Source organism: Hypanus sabinus, chromosome 20 (genome assembly GCF_030144855.1).
Source record: "Hypanus sabinus isolate sHypSab1 chromosome 20, sHypSab1.hap1, whole genome shotgun sequence".
In the NCBI taxonomy this organism is placed as follows: Eukaryota; Metazoa; Chordata; class Chondrichthyes; order Myliobatiformes; family Dasyatidae; genus Hypanus; species Hypanus sabinus.
The window spans coordinates 13,863,895-13,883,670 of NC_082725.1; the positions used below are offsets into that span (position 1 = coordinate 13,863,895).

General features: G+C 40.5%; 1 protein-coding gene across 1 annotated transcript in view; it reads right to left on the reverse strand.

Annotated features, from left to right (window-relative positions):
* Positions 1-19,776, reverse strand: part of LOC132378312 (adenylate cyclase type 2-like) — a 507,293-nt gene that overhangs the window by 252,611 nt on the left and 234,906 nt on the right. The gene's annotated exons all lie outside the window — the stretch shown is intronic.

Consider the following 19,776-nt stretch of genomic DNA (forward strand, 5'->3'; position numbering starts at 1 on the left):
ACTGATGAATGTCCATGTTGGCAAAGTCTTTCATTGATTCAATTGTGATTATTATTCTATGGATTTATTGAGTATGCTCACAAGACAATGAACCTCAGGGTTGTATATGGTGACATGTATATAATTTGATAATAAATTTGCTTTGAACTTTGAATCTTGAATCATCAGTCTTTCCATCATAAAGATGCCGGTTATTACAAGATCTGATTAAGGGTGAACACTTGCACTGTGGTTACTGTGCTGGACCAGTGATCCTTCAGGTCTCAGCAAATGATCCACAGGTACGTGTTCAATTCTCATCCAGTGCGTGGGGAACAAAAACATAATTAAATCATTCTGGAATGAAAGTGAGTATCAATAATAATGGCTATAAAGCTATTGGATTGCACTTAAAAATCAGATGATTCTCTTTAGGGATGGAAATCTGCTGATCTTATCTAAACTTGCAGCAATGTAGTAGACTTCTAACTTCAGTCCAAAATGGCCTAGTCGGTTCAAGGTCAATAGGGCCAGACAATAAATGCTCTGAGAGCTGACTGGAGTTTATATATGTATGTATGTGTGTGTGTGTGTGTATGAGTATATATAGATTGAAATACAGTGCAGAATAGGCCCTTCCAGCTCTACAAGCTGCGCCACCTGGCAACCCCGAATTTAAACTTAGCTTAATTACAGGATAATTTTACCATAACATTTAACCTGCCAGTATATTTTTGAACTGTGGGAGGAAAGTTCAAAGTAAATTTATTATCAAAGTACGTATATGTCACCATCCAGAGCAGGGGTGTCAAACTCATTTTAGGTCACAGGCCGGATTGAGAAAAATGCGACTTCATGCGGGCCGGATCAGTTGTGCGCGTGCTCCCACAGCTTTCGTTGCCTTCATTTTTTCAACCTGCTCTCATGTGTCTCAGTCTCTGCTATATCTAAACTTGTTTCACTTTACGAATTTCGTTTTAGCAAGCATTCTTTTTATGATTGGTATTAACTTACAGACGTAGATTACAAGAAAGTAGGCAACGAGAAAGAAGCGAGACTATTTCAGCTAAGATTGTTTTGGGAGCCATACCTTTTCCAGTAATAAACCGTTTGAAATCAAGCATTAGCAAACACAATTGTAGACCTAACCGTTACACAGAAACGCCATTTCACAAAGCAACTTTTTATCCCGGAGCTCTGTTGTGTCTTTCCCTTTGCTTTCCATGAACTGACAGATCTCCTCATGCAACTCGAAACATCTTTTCAGCACTTTCCTTGGCTTAACCATCGCACCTCTGTGTGATAGGGCACATCATTATATTCTGAACCCAACTCCTCCAGAAACGACTTGAACTCGCGGTGATTTAAACCTTTGGCTCTTATGAAGTTAACTGCTCGTGTTATGGTGCTCATTATATGTTCCATTTTCAAGGCTTTGCCACACAACGATTCCTGGTGTATGATGCAGTGATAAGCTGTCAGTTCACCTGCGCTGTTTTCCTCCTGCTTCTTCTCCCGGATCCTGCCCACCAATCCACTCTTTTGACCGCACATCGCGGGCTTCTGTTTCTTGTCCAGATGCTTGTATTCGTCGTGGTGTTTCGTTTCATAGTGTCGTCTTACGTTATATTCTTTAATTACAGCCACACCGTCTCCGCACACAAGACAAACAGGTTTGCCCTTTATATCTGCGAACATATACTCTGCCTCCCACCTGCCTTGAAAACCCCTGTTTTCAAAGTCCACCCTTCGTTCAGCCATTTTTGGGGTGAGGGATAGCTGAAAGTTGACCACACGTGACTAGCGCCATAAGGATGCTGATGAGAGAGTCAGGCAAGCACGAGCAATGCACTGGCAGTGCATTGTGGGATTTGTAGTATTAGTGGTGCATGCAATATATCGGGGGGCCAGCTCTAAAAGAAAAAAATTTTATTCATTAATGATATTCAGGAAATAAACCAGGGAAACCGAATAAACACTAAAAACCCTGAAAATCTGGTACCTGAATAAACTCAGCATTAGCCATATCATACGCCATAGGCGCTTCGATTACTGGGGCCAGCTTTAATAGTAATTAGATATTATCTCGCGGGCCAAAGATAATTCCACCGCAGGCCGGATTTGGCTCACGGGCCTTGAGTTTGACATATATGATCTAGTGATTCATTTTCTTGCAGGCATACTCAATAAATCTGCAGAATAATAACCAAATCAATGAAAGACCGCACCACCTTGGGTATAAGATCAGCGTGCAAAAGACAACAAACTATGCAATACAAAGAGAAAGAAATAATAATAAATAAATAAGCAAAAAATATTGAGAGCATAAGATAAAGAGTCCTTGAAAAGTAGTCCATAGGTTATGGGTACATTTCAAGGATGGGGCAAGTGAAGTTGAGTGAAGTTACCCCCTTTGGTTCAAGAGCCTGATGGATAAATGGTACCATGCAGTGAAAACCAATGCATTCCATGGGGAGGAAGTACACACTCCTTACAGATAATGTCAGAATTCAAATTCGAACTCCGACGCCCTGAGCTGTAATAGTGTTGTGCGAACCGCTATGCTACCACGGCGCTCAGATGGGCCAACTGGCCTCCTAGGTTGCATGGCTAAATGAAAGAGAGCATTGCGAATGATTAAACAAAAGCAGTTCTTTGGACTGAGCGAAGGTCCAATCTGCCATCGTTCTCCACCGTGCTGCACCTTATTTTAAATACAGAAGCCCTCAGTTCTCAGGAAGCACCCTGTGCTCTAAGAATCTGCACACAACCTATGTACTTTATACTAGAACTAATTATAATAAACATATTTCTGTTTAGATAACAACCAAGACTTCAGATATGCTTCTTGGAATACAGATAATGTAATATTTATATTTCTCATTAAACAGAGGCACAAATATTCATAAACAGAACATTTAATTGTCAGTGATATAATATAAAATATATGTTTTTATTATTTAAATGATAATGAATTCTGTAGTCCCTCTGTTAGTGAATTTATTTACCATATTTGACTATTTTATGATTTTGCCATATCCCAAATACCTATTAAGGTAACTGAATTGCTTATGGACTCCTAACAGGATCGTTAATAATTGGTTTTGTATGAGCCATGTCTTGCATTGCTTTAACACAATCATAAATTGGTATTATAAACAGTTTTATATGACTGCCAAAGCATCAATAAACTTATGATTTTCAAAAATGAGTTATATGTTGGATATATTGGCTGACTTTATTGGGAAACGTAAATGTTCATGACATTAATCTGATCAGCAGATTCAACTGATTAAGTTAAGGAGCTATGATTTCAGCTTAATCTCTTTCATTCTACTACGATATGTTGGTGTACATCTTCTGTTTAGATGCATAAAGATTTGATCTCTGCAGATTCAAAGTAATGAATATCGATTACAATTTGATTCCCTCTTTTTAACCATATGTTAATACATGGGTTAGGATCTTTAATTTTACCAAAGAAAAATGGCTGGAGTCACCTTAGGGCAAAAGTGTGCATCAACAACCAATATGCACATGAGAAAAGAGTTGGACAAGGACACTGATTACCCTTGGTGTGGTAACAGAGGGAAGAGGGAATGCCTCAGGTAACTGGGTTGCATAGCCACACACCACTGGTCTGTAATTGCACCTTGAGCTGCCCTTCTCCAATGGGCCAACAATATTCATTGCAACGTGCCTGAATGGTGTGGTAATTACTGGCTCGGTCAGATTTACAGAGAGCTCAGTATCACTCACGTCCGTGGTGATGAAGTGCTTTGAGTGGTTGGTCATGGTTAGAATCAACTCCTGCCTGAGCAAGGACCTGGACCCACAGCAATTTGCCTATCACTACAATAGGTCTACAGTAGACGCGATCTCATTGGCCTTGGATCTCCTGGGCAATACAAGTACCTGTGTCAGGATACTATTCATTGACTACAGCTCAGCATTTAACACCATCGTTCTTACAGTTCTGGTCAAAAAGCTCCAGAACGCTGGGCCTCTTTACCCTCCACTGCAACTGGATCCTTTTCCTCCCAACCAGAAGACCACCATCTGTGCAGATTGAAAATAATACCTCCACTGCGCTGACGATCAACACTGGTGCACCTCAGGGATGCGTGCTTATCCCCCTGCTCGACTGTCTCCATACCCACGACTGTGTGGCCAGGCACAGCTCAAACTTGCTGATGATACAACTATTGTCGGTGAAGAGAGGGTGTATGGGAGCGAGATAGTTGAGTGGTGTCACAGTAACAAAGCTCACACTCAACATCAGTAAGACAAAAGAGCTGCTTGTGAACTTCAGAAAAGGTAAGACAAGGGAACACACACCAGTCCTCATAGACAGATCCAAAGTGGAAAGAGTGACCATTTTCAAATTCCTGGGTGTCAAATATCTCTGATGACCTAACCTAGGCCCAACATATTGATGCAGCTATAAAGAAGGCAAGACAGTGGTTACATTTCATTAGGAGTTGGAGGAGTCATCAAAAACTTTCGAAAATTTCTACAGATGTACTGTGGAAAGAATTCTAACTGGCTGCATCACTGTCTGGTATGGGGGATCGAAGTAAGCTGCAGAGAGTTGCAAAATCAGTCAGCTCCATCATTGGCACTACTAGCCTCTGTAGTATCCAGGACATCTTCAGGGAGCAGTACCTTAAAAAGACAGGGTCCATCATTAAAGGCCCCCATCAATACGGACATGTCCTCTTCTCATTGCTGCCATCAGGAGGAAGGTACAGGAGCATTGAGGCACACACTCAGTGATTCAGGAAGAGCTTCTTCCCCTCTGCCATCCGATTTCTGATGGGCATTGAACCCATGAACACTAACTCATTTCAATTTTATTTCTTTTTATGCACTACTTATTTAACTATTCAATATACTATATAATATATAATATTTATATATATATATATTCATACGGTAATTTAGTTTCATCACTATTATTATGTATTGAATTTTACTGTTGCTGCAAAGTTAACAAAATTTCGTGACATGCTGGTGACCTGATTCTGATGTGTAATAGTGTAAGAAAGGAAAGCAGGTGTGACATCAACACTTTATGTATGTATTGTAGTTCCTATCTCCATCGTTTATTAACTCATCTTCATTTAGAGTTCGATTGCTTGGAAACAGACCCTTTTACCACTGAGTCCTTGCTGACAATTTAAATGAATTATACAGTTTTCCTGTTTTATTCTCCCCACGCTCCTATCAGCTCTCCTTGGAGGGAAGTATAGGATGGATGTCAAAGGTGGACTTCTTTATGATGTGCTTATTGCTTCTGTTTGTTATTTTGGGCAATTTTGATCGGGGTAGCCTGCAGGTAATGAACTGAGCTGATCTGAATGTGGCTGGACTCTTTCAATTTTGTGTTTTATATTCTGTCTTTTCCACTTGTTTTTTTTTTGTTGCCTTTTGTGTGATTTGCTTTTTTTTGTGTGTGGGGGGTGGGGTTGATGTATTTCTTTGAACAGGTTCTATGGTTTTTTTTATTTGTTTTTCTTTGTTTTGAGGCTGTCTGTGGGGAAGGAGAATCTCAGGGTTGTATACTTCCGACATACTTTGAATCTTTTCTTTCACAGAGAATGGTCAGTGGAACGCACAGCCGGGGTACAGGCAGTGACATTTAAGATCATCTAAGATCGACACAAGGGTGAAAGAAAAATGGAAGACTATGTGGGAGGGAAGTACTAGATTGATCTTGAATTAGGTTGAAAGTTCAGCACAACATCGTGGGTCAAAGGGCATGTACTTTTATGTTCCATGTTCTCTGTTCTCCTGGGATATACCCATCATGTACACACTAGAACTGATGCCCTTCCCTTGGACAACATCGGTGGCGTGGAGAGGGGAGACTTGCAGCTTGGGCAACTACCAGTCTTCCACAAAAAAAACCTTGCCCAGGCTTGCGCCCTGGAAACTTTCCAAGGTGCAAATCCATGGTCTATGGAGACTAACGGAGTCCTACACACACACCAGAAATAATTAATGCCAGCGACATGTAGGAGAGAATGGAGCCCCTGTGCAAACTTCACACAGACAGTGCAAGGATCAAACTAGGAGCACAGAAGCCGTGAATCAGCAGGCCTACTCATGTTGCATCATGCCACCCAAAAGGCATCCTTTTATTTTTCAGTTGAATGTATTTTGACATAAAATTACTTTAATCTCCTTTCTTTCCAATTTAAGTATGTGCAAGCACAAGGCCATAAGGGTGTTCTTTACTTCTATATATTTATTTTATTTGGAAGTGTTTAGTTTAAATTTTGACAATAAGCCACAGTGGGGTTTTTTACATTATAGTTATATCCTTTTGAATAGTAGCTGGGGCAGACTGGGATCCTTCACGAGAAACAGCCAAGTACATATAAGATGCTGCTTGGAAAAATCCTTATATATCATAGGATGCAAGCTTGGGTGGAGGAGGCATATACTCTGTCCCTTGGCAATCTTGCAACAAGATTCAGGATTCAAATTCATTTGTTACATGTACAGTGAAATGCATCATTTGCGATCATGAACCAACACGCCAAAGGGTGTACAAATTCCACGCCAACATAGCATGGCCACCATGATATAAAACTTCCCGTGTCTTGTAGGACAATAAATAGCAGAACCAACAGCTGGCAGTGACCTTTCCAGTGTCAGGGGCTAGACTGAGGACCACCCTTTCACATCCATCCCACCTTGCATGTCTGCAAGCCACTTCTTGCATAACATTTGATTCCCAATACCCTACTCTTCCTCTGCCTTATCACTGCAGAATCACAGGACACACTAGAATCAGAATCACAATCAGGTTTTTTATTTAATGACCTACGTCATGAAATGTGTTGTTTCGTGGCAGTGGTACCATGCAAGACATAACAAATTAATATAAGTCACAATAAATAAATAAATAGATAGATAGATAGATAGATAGATAGATGGATAGATACCGATAGATGGATATAGATAGATACAGACGGATAGATAGATAAATAATGCTAAAAACAGAACAGTGACGCAGTGTTCATGAACCATACGGAAGTCTGATAGTGAAGAGACAAGAAACTGTCCCTGAAGCATTGTTTGTGGGTTTTCAGGCTCCTGGAACTCCTCCCTGGTGGTTTTTGTGAGAAGATGGCATGTCTTAGATGACGAGGGCCTTTAATGACAGCGATCTCAATGGCAATGAGACTTCAGTGAAGTATAGCAGCCTTCTTCATTCACCATGTACATGGACCCAAACTTTCTAAATGAAGAGCACTCCAGAAAGGAAGGGAACCCGAGCAACACACACAAAATGCTGGAGGAACTCAGCAGGCCAGGCAGCATCTATTGAAAATAGTACAATTGACATTTCGGGCCAAGACGTCAACTGTACTCTTTTCCTTAGATGCTGCCTGGTCTGCTGATTCCTCCAGCATTTTGTGTGTGTTGCTCGGATTTCCAGCATCTGCAGATTTTCTCTTGTTCGAGGAAGGGAACCCAATGTCATTGCACCTCATACAACCAAGTAAAATCTTAGGTAAAGCCACTGGGAGGACTGAACAGATTCAACTGGGGAGGCCAGAAATAGGAAGATCGTACAGTTTAACACGTGGCTAAGGAGTTGGATTAGGAGAGAGGGCATCAGATTTTTGGATCATTGGGCCCTCTTCCAGAGAAACTGGGACCTGTATAGAAGACATGGTTTGCACCTGAACTGGAAGGGGACTAATCTCCCAGCTGTTAGGCTTGCTAGTGTTACGTGGTGGGGGAGTTTAAACTAGAATTGCAGTGACATGGGAACCAGAGTGCCAGAATAGATAGTGGAGAAGTTGTGGAGGGAGATGTTGTTCAGATCTCAGACAATGTCAAGAATCAAAAGGTTGAACATGGTGCAACTAATGTCTTGAGCTGCATCTAATTCAATGCAGGAAGTATCGTAGGAAAGGTGGATGAGAATGTGGAACGAGCTGCCTGCGTAAATGGTGCATGCGAGCTCGATTTCAGTGTTTTAAAGAAGTTTGAATAGGTACATAGGTGGCAGATGTATGGAGGGCTATGATCGGGGAGCGGGTAAATGGGAATAGGCAGTTTAAATGGTTTGACACTGACTAGATGGGCTGAAGGGCCTGTTTCTGCGATGTACTTTTCTATGACTCTAGATGTACATGTTTCTTGTGAGAGTAAATACAAAAGAGGGCTGGAAATGTTTGTGAGGGGTGAAATGCACACATCATTCTGTTCAGGAAAGATTGCTGTAAAATAGCAGTCATGAATGCAAACCCAAATGCTTTTTGCATTATCTAGATTTTCTGTTAGCAAATGAGAAATGGTAAGGTGTATAGGCCTCATTGCACTTTCCACACAGTCAGGAGTGCAGCTTTCCTGTCACGACGTGGTAGGGTTCTCAATCCCAAGTATAATAGCACAGCTTTCAGCTGGACAATCCAAATCCAAACCTGCCCATGGTCATCATAGTAGCACAGCAGTTAGCACAACACTATTACACCTCACGGCTTCAGAGTTCAGAGTTCAATTCTGGTGTCCTCTGTATGAAATTTGCACAAACTTCCTGTGAGGGTGTGGGTTTCCTCCGTGTTCTCTGGTTTCTTCTCACAGTCCAAAGATATACCGGTTAATTGGTTGTTGTAAATTGTTTAGTAATTAGGTTAGTATTAGATAGGTGGGTTGCTGGGCCGGAAGGGCCTGTTGTGTGCTGTATCTCTAAATAAATAAATCCCTCACTGTACCACTGAATGGGGACAGTATCGTACTAGCTACAACTGTAGGGAAAGTATTCCACAAAGCATTCAGTTTTGAAGCTGTCAATAATGGGCATCATACTAGTGAATACTTTGTGCCATTGCATATTGGTGAGTTTCCATTCGGTTTAACTAAACTTTCAGACTGACTGCATACAAGTTGCCAGGTTGGAGTCAATGTTTGGATGGGTGATGAGTTTGGCTTTGGGAAAATGGAGCACAAAATAATGTAGGGTAATGTCCAGATGTATGTGTGAAGTTTATCTTTTAAGCAATGTATGTGCACAAGGCCAGAAACATTATGATGGCAAATGCTGTTTATAATGTCACAATCTCAAGAAGCCCTTGGAATTATCCTGTAAGTTTTTATGCAGGGATAAGTAAATCCTGGATCTCCCTTCCTAACAGGGTAAACACACACCTCAAAGACTGCAGTGGATCAAGAAAGCAGCTCATCACCACCTTCTCTGTGGTATTTAGGGTCGGGAAATTAAATGCAGGCTCAGCCTGTGAAGCCCACATCCTTCAAATGAATAGAATGAGCGCACAGGCTTTTCTACCTGCGCCTTGATTTTTGAAGCAGAAGACTTTTTTCTCAGTGGTGGGGTTTCAGATTCAGATTTACTTCTTTATCACATGTTCACGGCGGTGTAATGCGCCGTTGGCATTAAGAACTAACGCAATCTAAGGATGGATTGGAGATAGCTCAGATGTGTCACCTTGGGAACTTCTTGGTTGTGAGGTCCCACGTCAACGTTTGTGGTTAGAGTGCTGAGAGAGAAGCCATCCTTGGCGATGACCATCATTGAATGCTGAGGTCATATGATGGGTACGAGTGACAACTTCCTCATTATACATATGAACAGAATTGTGAGTAAATGTTATTGCTACATTTAATAGGGCAAACAATACCGGTAGGCAAGACTACCCAGAATTTGGACAGGGATCTCCAAAAACGCTTGAAGGAATCCAGTGAGTTGTGGTCTTCATGATTTCAATTCTTGCTTTGGTGTAATCATAACAGATAACCACCTGTTATCTCCAAGGTGGTGATGCAGTGACATTGATTTGCCAAGGTCCAGGACTGAAAATTCCAGGCCCATGTGTAAGACACAACTCACAGATTTTCTTGGGTTCTCAAGTCAGCTCACAAGGAATCATGGCAGAATCAGAATTAGGCTTAATATCTCTGGCGTCTATCATGAAATTTATTGTTTTGTGGGAGTGGTACATTGCGATACATAGTAATAAAAACACTATCAATTACAATAAGAAATATATGTTTAAAAAATAAATTAAACAAGTAGTGCAAAATGAGAGCAAAAAAAAGAAAGAAAAAATAGTGAGGTAGTGTAGACATGTTCATTGTTCATTCAGAAATCTGATGGCAGAGGGAATGAAGTTATTGCTAAAACATTGAGTGTGTATCTTCAGGCTCCTGTACCTCCTCCTTGATAGTAGCAATGAGAAGAGGGCATGTCCTGGGTGATGGGGGGTTGTGGTCATTAATGATGGATTGTTCTGCCTTTTTGAGGCAACGCCTTTGGAAGATGCCCTGGATGCTGGGAAACTAGTGCCCATGATGGAGCTGGCTGAGTCTGTAGCCTGCTGCAGCTTTTTCCCACCCTGTGCATTGGCCCCTCCCAATCAGACAGTGACGCAACCAGTTAGAATGCTCTCCATGGGTCATCTATAGAAATTTGCAAGAGTCTTTAGTAACATATCAAGTCTCCTCAAACTGCTTATGAAACGTAGCCGCTCTTGCTGTAATTGCATCAATATGTTGGGCCCAGGGTAGATCTTCAGAGACACTGACACCCAGGAACTTGAAATGGCCCAGCGTTTCCACTGCTGATCCCTTGATAAGAATTTGTGTGTGTTATCTCATCTTCCCCTTCCTGAAGTCCACAATCAATTCCTTGGTCTTACTGCACCACAGCAGAAGGTGTGTAAAGCCTCTGTATATAACACATACCGTAACTGAGTTACAATGAAAGTCAGGTTCTTTTCAAAGCTAAAATGATCTATTCCTTTTGCTTCTCAATTTACTTTTTCATTTCCACCACAGATTTCAATAGTATTTAAGAAGCAAGTATCTTATGAGGGGCAGGGGGATGACTGGTCCCGTGTTCAAATTTATTTCAGGACATCAAGAAGGTATGAATAGGCTCCACTACTCATAAATGGTGGAGCAGTGGGAAGGGTCTCCAGCTTTAAGTTCTTGGGAATGAACATCACAGAGGAGCTCTCTTAGACCACCAACACCTCCCTGATAGTAGGGAAGGTACGACATCACCTATACTACCTTAGGGGTTTAAAGGGAGCAAATCTGCCCCAAAAGCTGCTGGTAATCCTTTAGCAACACAAGCAAAATACTGGAGGAACTCGTCACGTCAGGCAGCATACATGGAAGTAAATAGATAAGCGGTGTTTCAGGCTAAGATCCCTTCTTCAGGACTTGAACTTTATCTGGGTGGCAGGGTGGAGATGCGTCTCCGCCAAAGGAAATGCAAGGTGCTCCTTCCCTCCACTAGCCTGCAGCTCACCCTCGGGTAAGGTGTAGCACCTGCTCAGCCCCCCAATCAGGGTCACATGAAGCCACAGGAGCAGGTGGTAGATGGTCGTTTGAGCGGCTGATGCATCATCACAAGTCCTGAGCGTGCAATCGTTGAAGCCAGACAGACAGTCTCTGAAAAGTGTGGGGAGTGTCTGAGGTCACCCGTTGTTTAAGGACACTGCTCAGAAGAAGACAATGGCAAGCCAATTCTTCAGGAAAAACTTTGCCGAGATCAATCATGGCTATAGAAAGACAATGATCACCAATGTCGTACATCACGGTATGTAATAACAGTTATGAAACTTTTATCAATATATATTTGAGAGCATATGGACCTGATGCAAGACAGTATCATACACTAGCTGCAACAAAATTGACCAAAAAGCTCTGCAATGAGTGATCAGGGCTGCACAGAACATCACTGGGACACAGCTGTCAGATATGGAAACCATCTACAATTCATGGTGTCTATGCTGGGATCACAAAATCATGATGGACTCATCCCACCCCAATAATCACTTGTAAATCTCCAACCATCCAGCAGGAGATACAGAAACATCTCTACATAGACATCCAGATCGAAAAGTAGCTTTCTTCCCCAGGGTTGTCAAGCAACTGAACAATGCCCGATCTTAGAGTTGTTCATTTTCAATTCAGGTGTAACTTAGATGTCACTCTAAATAACTCATTGTTATTGTGTTTTTATGCTGTTTTTGCACTGAATGGAGAAGTACTGCAATTTTGTTGTCCTCACCAATGACAAAGCTCTAACTTAACTTGACTTAAACCAAAAAGGTTAACATGATTATAAAGCCATTGTGCAAAATTGTTTCATTTAACTACTTCTGACATACTGTCCAGGAAATTACTTAAAAGGCTGATAGAAAAGGTCACACTTCACTTATCCTCTGGTATACTTTATAGCCAGGAAATGGTTCGTTTGATCTTTCTGCATTTTTCCCTTGGGCACTTGTGCATTTGCTTCCTGCCCTCCTATCTCCATTTTCCACTCAGTCACAAACATTTCCAATACTGAAAAGGAAATTGAAAATGCAGGTGCAGGAATACTTAAGGCATCAAGTGCTTTCTTGGCCTTTAATGCGAAGGGGATTGAGTAAAAGTCTGGAAATCTTTGCTGGTGATGTAGAGGATGTTAGTCTGTCTACAGTTGGAGGAGCTAATCATAAGCACAAGTGATTCAGCAAAGCTGGAAATACAGAGAATCACACGCCAAAGTCTGGAGGAACTCAGCAGGTCAGGCACTATCTATCAAAAGGAATAAACAGTCAACATTCTGGAAGTCTCAATGAAGCATCCCAACCTGAAATATTGACAATTTACTCCTTTCCATAGATGCTGCTGACTTGCTGAGTTTCCTCAGCATTTTTGATATGGTACAGCTGGAGGAATTGTGTACAGTTTTGGACTCCTCATTTAAGGAGAGACAGAGTTGCATTTGAGAAAGTTGAGAGAAGGTTTGCAAGGCTGTCTTTTGGGATGAGGCGTTGGCTTCTGCGGCAATCTTCGACATATTGGACCAATCATCAGATTTTAGAAGAAAGAGAAATTTTCATATTGAAACTTAAGATTCAGAGATGGCTGGGCAAACTAGAAGCTTTCCTCCAGAGGAAACCAGAATCAGTGGCATAGACTCGGAATAAAAACTGGAGATGTAGTAGAATTTCTGTTCCTCAATTGTTGAAATTCCCTAATCGATCATGTTCATAAGTTGAATAATCAAATATATAACCCATATTCCTCTAAGCTCCAATGTCTTTTAAGTGGTGTTACTGTATTGTCTCAAACACTTCTTCTGATGACTCAATCCATATATGCACCACTCTCTCTATAAATAAGTTGCCCCTAAAGTACATTTTAAATTTTCATCTTTAATTCATGCCACCTAGTTTTTAGTTCCCCTTCTCTACCATACAGACTGTGTGCATCCATTCTATCTATACCTTTCATGATTTATACACCTCTGTGCTGTCTTTACGACAGTTATTTAGTTTATAATATTTCCGCTTAGTAATTCATTCGATAGTATTTTCTAGTTAGAATTAGAAGTGTTTAAAGTATATTCATTGCATGTAAAATATATCGGCATGCGATGACGTCACATCCGGTTTCGCCGCGTCTTGTGGGAAAATACCGGTTTGAAATTAGCGCGAGGGTGGGGGCTCACCACGAGGCAGACCCGAGCAGAAGTTGTTTTGCAGGCATGAGAAATCACAGTGAGAGCAACGCTGTAAGTTAATAGATAATCGATATATTGAACTAAGATGTTAATGCCGATCCTGTTGGAAGTAACGACGGTAGATAATGTTTATGCTTTCGTTAGTTAAAGAGTCGCGGATAGTTTGCATGGAAGTGTATTTAAAGTAGTCAATGGAGCAGGTAAACTCTCCCTGTATACTGCACCTTAGTGTAATGTAGTTATAGTCACCTTTGCAAGTATTTACAATTGAAATGTGATATTAAGGAAGGAACAAATACTGTATCAATCTTGTATTGTTTTATCAACAGTTTTCACCATATGTTAATGTGAAGAGTGAACAGTAAATGGTTAATCTTGCTGCGATCTGGTTCTTATTAACTGTGGTTTATCTCGACGTTAAATTCGACGTTCGTGACACGCGAAGGAGAACGTGACAACCTCTATAAGGTTGCCCCTCAACATTCCAGCAAAGAATATTCTAGCCTTGCCATCCTCTCAGGCCTTTGACTTCTGGCAATGTCCCTGTAAATCTTTTCTGGAATTTTCCAGTTTAATGATGTCTTTCCCATCTGTACACAATACTCCAAGTGGAATCTTGTCAATGTAGTATACAGCTGCAGTATAACAACCCAGCTCCTATGCTCAGTGTCCTGACTGATGAAGGCCAACATGCTAATTGACTTCTTCACCACCCTATTTACCTGTGATGTTGCTTTCAATGAATTACATATTTATACTCTCAGGCCCCTTCTGTTCCAAAACATTCCCCAAGCTCTGACCATTCAATGTATAGACCTATCCTTTTCTCAGCTAGTTCCACCTATCATCTACTATCCTCTAGTTCGGTCCTCTCTCACACTCCTATATACTCATTATCTTCCCTCTTAGTCCTGATACCTGGTCTCCACAACAAACATCAACCATCCCTTTTCCTCCACAGATGCTGCTCAAACTGCTGAGTTCTTCTAGCAGATTATGTTTTGCTCCAGATTCCAGCCTCTGCAGCTTCTTGAGTCTCTGTGTTTTGAGTGTATATCCCAACAACCTGATCACAAAATTCGATTGTCCACTTTCCTGGACAATCAGTATTCACTACAAAATGTCATCCACTGTGTGCAATTTCTTTATTATTATAACAACCGCAGAGAGAGAGAGGAATATTTATTTGGGGTTGATTAGGTAAAGACACCTCAATACTTTAATATGCATAATGTTAAAAAGAATAAGTGGTATATTGCACATGGCACTGGACACATTGGCTATGGGAGAAATGATCTTTCCAGTTGTTTTCATGAATCGCCTAATTTTAATGTTTAGCCACAGGTTTAGACTTGTCTATACCTTGAGAGCAATTAACATTCGGTTTTAAGTTAGGCAGACTATAGTTTATGATCCTGGAAGGGACCTTAATAGAAATGGCCATTGGTAGTAGATGAAAACTCCCCATATTGGATGAGTAATTAAACAAGGAAAATCATTTGCAAATTTGCAAGATGTATTTTTGTCATAACTGTATCAAAACCCCACTTATGCACAATCAAATGTGAAACGGAATCAGCTCTAATGAACACCAGCACTCTGTTTATAAATGGAACAAGTTAACATGCATAATGATGACACTATGCTTCTACAACAGAGTAAGCTTTTCAAGTTTTATCGTCAACTTTGACATATAATTATTTTGAAAACAACATAAAAGCTCTTAAATCCTTTGGAATCTTAAATATAGAATACATTCTCTGGAGTCTGGATAACACCATCTTCAGCTCTGATCATGTTAGTGTATTTTTAGCAAATGTGATGTTTGATTTTACCACACAAACTGCATTATGGATTACAGTATCTATTGTCTATCAACCACGCTTTCTGATGTCGTAGTCTTCCACGTACATCCAACTTAAACAATGATACGCAGCAGGGAAGTAGGCTCAGAAAGCATCACAGCAGAGTACACAATGCCAAATCCTCAACAACTGATGTCTCCTGCAGCTAGAATCAATTGCACTATCTATAATCTATTCATAGTCATTGCAGTGGATATCTTCCTTTAACTGAGAAAAGATGAATGCCAAATGGGCTCTACCTACTTTAACATGAATGCCCTACGCAATATCAATGCTGATTTACTTCAACCACTTTAAGACCTGTATTATGTGTGGCTCTCTTCTACGGCATTGGAACAGTGTTTCATGTAGAAAGTCCCTGAGATTGTCTCAGTATAAAGGAATAGGAAGAGATGCTGGACTGACAAAGTATAGTTGGCCCTCCTCATCCGCGGGGGTTAGTTCTGGGACCACCCGCGGATACCAAAAAATGCGGATGCTCAAGTCCTTTATATAAAATGGCGTAGTATTTGCATATAACCTACTCACATCCTCCCGTATACTTTAAATCATCTCTAGATTACTTATAATACCTAATACAATGTAAATGCTATATAAATAGTTGTTATACTGTATTGTTTAGGGAACAATGACAAGAAAAAAAGTCTGTACATGTTCAGTACAGACGCAACAATCGTAGCTCTTCTGGGAACACTGATGTTACCTCGGCATCAGCCGATCCCGATTCTCCAGTGATCTTTCAGGTTCTTGAGGCTGTAGCGCTTTACATAGCTAGCCAGCCATCCCTTACTAGCTTTAAACTCCTTCCTCTCGCTCACAACACAAGTAGCGAGAAAACAAAACGCGAAGCAAATAATGCTCAAACAACTAGTAATACTTATAATCCTCTCTAGATCACAGAATTTATAATACCTTATACCTAATGGGAATGCTATGTGAATAGTTGTGACACTGTCTTGTTTAGGGAATAAGGACGCTTTAGAGGGGGCTCAATAATACTAAAGTCAGGACCTGTGGAGGTTGAGGGCTGAGGATCACTTCGGCAAGCAACAAGCCACTTTTCAAAAGATCTAAAATCTCTACTTTCTCGGTGAAAGATAGCACTTAACCTTTGAGGAATTGCTTTGACCACTTAATTGCTTTTTTGGAGCCATTTTTTCACAGAAACAAAGTAGCGACCGAACAAGACACGAGGCGAACAATGCTCAAACAACAAGTGCTAGAGAGGGAACTTCTGGGTTTTCCTGATCCGCAGTTGGTGGAATCCACGCATGCAGAACCCGCGGATAAGGAGGGCCGACTGTAAACACTTACATTCAAAAAAGTAAGACCATAAGATATAGGAACAGAATTAGGCCATTCAGCCCATTGAATCTGCTCTAGCATTTGTTCGTGGCTGATTTACTTTCCCTCTCAACCTCATTCTCCTATCTTCTCCCTATAACCATGCTCTTGTTGTTCGACACTCAGTAACCACTTTATGAAGTACACCTGTACACCCAATTGTTAATGCAAATCTCTAATCAGCCGCTCATGTGGCAGCAACTTAATGCATTAAAGCATGCAGACATGGTCAAGAGCTTCAGTTGGTGTTCAAACAAAGCATCAGAATGGGTTAGAAATGTGATCTAAGTGGCTTTGACTGTGGTACGACTTGACTGCTGATCTCCTGGGATTTTCATATACATCAGTCTCTAGTGTTTATTCAGAATGGCATGAAAAGCAAAAAAAAAACATTCAGTGAGCGGCAGTTCTGTGGGGAAATTATCTTGTTAGTGAGGGAGGTCAAAGGAGAATGGCCAGATTGTTTCAAGCTGTCAGGAAGGCAACAGTAACTCAAATGACCTCATGTTACAACACTGGTGTGTGCACAAGAGCATCTCTGAACACACAAAGCATCAAACCTCCAAGTGGATGGGCTACAGCAGCAGAAGACCATGAACATACACTCAGTGGCCACTTTATTGGGTACAGGAGCTACCTAATAAAGTGACCATTGAATGTATATTCCTGTATATTGGAGTGGAGTTCTGAGATGGTTGCAATTAATATAGTGGAGATATCCTTAGCTCTTCAGAATACAAGATATTTTGGTGAAAATTATTAGAACAATTTATATACAGTTTCTTCCATATCAACATGCAAATGTTAATTTAATATTTTGACTGACTCTTGTAGGGCCAAAATAGTGCCGAGAAATTCCAGCATATATTGCACATGTTATTTTTAAACCCACTGGAGGAGAGAACTGATCTATTGGTATAATTGGTAAGCAAGAAAAGGTGTAAAATCGAGTCACAGTTTGTCTGCAGGAGGCAATAACCTGGAGAATGGGAGATGTGGAATGGTTGTGGATCAATGGGAATTGGTCGTTAAGCTGTTTATGCACAATGCTTAGCAGACCACATTCGTTTTAATGTGGATCAAGTAAGTACAGAGATCTCATTGACATTGCTGCATTGTGATGTTAATTCAATCTTTATTAAACAAGGATAATTCAATTTGAATAAACTACTGGCTTTTAATAATTCTCAACCTGAGCTCCCATCAATAATGGCAAAATTGTAAATATTGAACTTCCAAATCAAACATGTATAGATGGTTTCCATCTACCATACCAGAAAAGTCCATCGCAAAACTTCTGGGCTTCATTCTAAAACTAGATTTGCACTGGCAATTCGTGGTATTTTAGTAAAATGTACAGAGACTGTTGAAAACATTCTCATATTAGCCAAGAGAATATGAAAATAAAACTACCAACTTCTGCAGATAAATTTGCAAGTCTTATTTATTCCCTAAAACCAAATGTCAATTGGTTCCTAGTCCTCCTATAAAACTTATTATTCATGTCCATGAATATTTTATGATCAATGACTAATTAAACAACAATCTGTGTATTCAAGCATATTCTAACTAAATGTATGAGGCAAATATCTTCTGCAAAAAAATGATCATGAATTTCCCCTAGTCAACTGGGATGTTGAAACAAATCTCACGTGCACAACCTCATCTATGTAAATTTATGATAGACAGAAACCTCCTGTAATTAAGCAATGAATGGACTTTCATTCTTAAGCAGTAAAAGCTACTTCAATTAATTATAATTTGTATAAACGTACAATGCATCAGAAGGCATATGATCGCAAGTCCCTACAAAGGATAGTGAGGGCCACTGAGAAGATCACAGGGGTCTCTCTTCCGCCCAATAGAGGTATTTATCAGGAGCACGGCGTACGCCAGACCCTTAGCATTGTCAATGATTCCTCCCATCCATCCACCAATCTCTTTGACCCTCTACCATCAGATAGGAGGAAATGTAGCATTAGGACAAGATCTGTTAGGACGGGAAAAAGCTTCTTTCCCCAGGCTGTAAGACGACTAAACTTTCTGCCACCATTCAGGTCTCAAGTTGTATGAAGTGCCAATAGCATCATGCAGTTTACTTTTTAACATATTGATAATGCGCTTTATTCTTTCTTAATTTATTTGTGGCAATATTTTTTATACGTTTATGAATTATATATACCGTGTTGTGCACCTTTGGTCTGGAGGAACATTGTTTTGTTTGGCGGTACACATGTGTACGTTTATTTAATTGTTTATTGCAAAAGATTTCAACGTCAGTGCAACACCAGATGCATTGGATCAGCAGGAGTGGCATCACACAGTGCTACAAAATTTGTCTTGGAGGGGAGGCTGACTACATCAAAAGCCAGGAAGAAATTATGCTGGCTGAAAAGGAATAATGGACCAGGATCACTGAAACGGAAGATGAAAATTGTCTTTGTGACTTGCTTGCTTCTGATCTGATGAGCAAGGTGGAAGCCAGACAGCCGCAACTCAGACTGGGAATTTTAAGTGATGTAGCTTCAGGGTATCAGAACAAAGGACGATGTAAAAATGATGCACTTTGAGATAAATACACAGATAAAAGGAGGGGAATTTACTGAAACAAAATACCCCATAAAGCATATAAGACTGGCCACTGAAGGTAATTGAACAGCTAGGGGACGGTATGAAGGAGTAAGATTTGATTTCATGGACAATATCCAATTGGTGAACATACAGGCAAAAATATCCCTAGTTCCAACTAGTTGCTTTTACTGCTACTTTAACAATTCTTGAAATGCACCCAAAATGGTTGTCTTTCTTTGTCAAACTCTTCTCTATGAGTGTAGATATATTATCCAGGAACAGAAGTAATTTTCACAAAATGTTGGAACAACTCAGGACAGGCAGCGTCCCTGGAAATGAACAAACAGTCGACGTTTAGGCCAAGACTCTTCTTCAGGATTGGAACGGAAGGGGGAAGACACCAGGATAAAAAGGTGGGGAAGGGGAAGTAGGACAACTAGAAGATGATAAGTGAAGCAAGGTGGTTTTGATCTTGGTGGTTATTTAACCAGCAATAAACCAAAGATATCAAAGAAA